The 355-nt window shown below is 58.6% G+C and overlaps 1 protein-coding gene across 1 annotated transcript in view; it reads right to left on the bottom strand.

The window, feature by feature from the left end:
• LOC104491420 (BPI fold-containing family B member 4-like) overlaps positions 1 to 355 on the bottom strand; it is a 9,807-nt gene that overhangs the window by 9,238 nt on the left and 214 nt on the right. The gene's annotated exons all lie outside the window — the stretch shown is intronic.

The raw sequence follows: 355 nt of genomic DNA, 5'->3' as shown, positions 1-355 counted from the left end.
GGCTGCTGACCCCCACAGCAGCGGTTTGCCAAACAGCAGCTGCTCCAGTACGGAAATGAGGGAGTAAGACAAAAAGAGGCAGCTCTCCAGATCCAGCCCTGGGTTCTGGCTGGCTGTTTGGTGCAGAACCGTGTCCTGGTTCTGCAGCAGAAAGATTCCCCTGACCCGTGAGCCCCGCGGTGGCTGTCACAAGCTCTGAGCAAAGGCTGCAGCCCCGAGGAACTATGATACAAAGATGACACTCCGGGGTTTTACTCGGTGCCATGGTTCCACACAGCTCCGCAACCAACCACCCTGTGTTTCCAGTTACCTTTCTGCAAGGCCCCCGGACTGACGGCGCAGGACAGACCGGTCC

Source organism: Buceros rhinoceros, unplaced genomic scaffold (assembly GCF_000710305.1).
Source record: "Buceros rhinoceros silvestris isolate BGI_N320 unplaced genomic scaffold, ASM71030v1 scaffold22773, whole genome shotgun sequence".
NCBI classification, from domain to species: Eukaryota; Metazoa; Chordata; class Aves; order Bucerotiformes; family Bucerotidae; genus Buceros; species Buceros rhinoceros.
The sequence above is the reverse complement of the archived record's forward strand: the minus strand, read 5'-3'. Positions and strand labels throughout refer to the sequence as shown.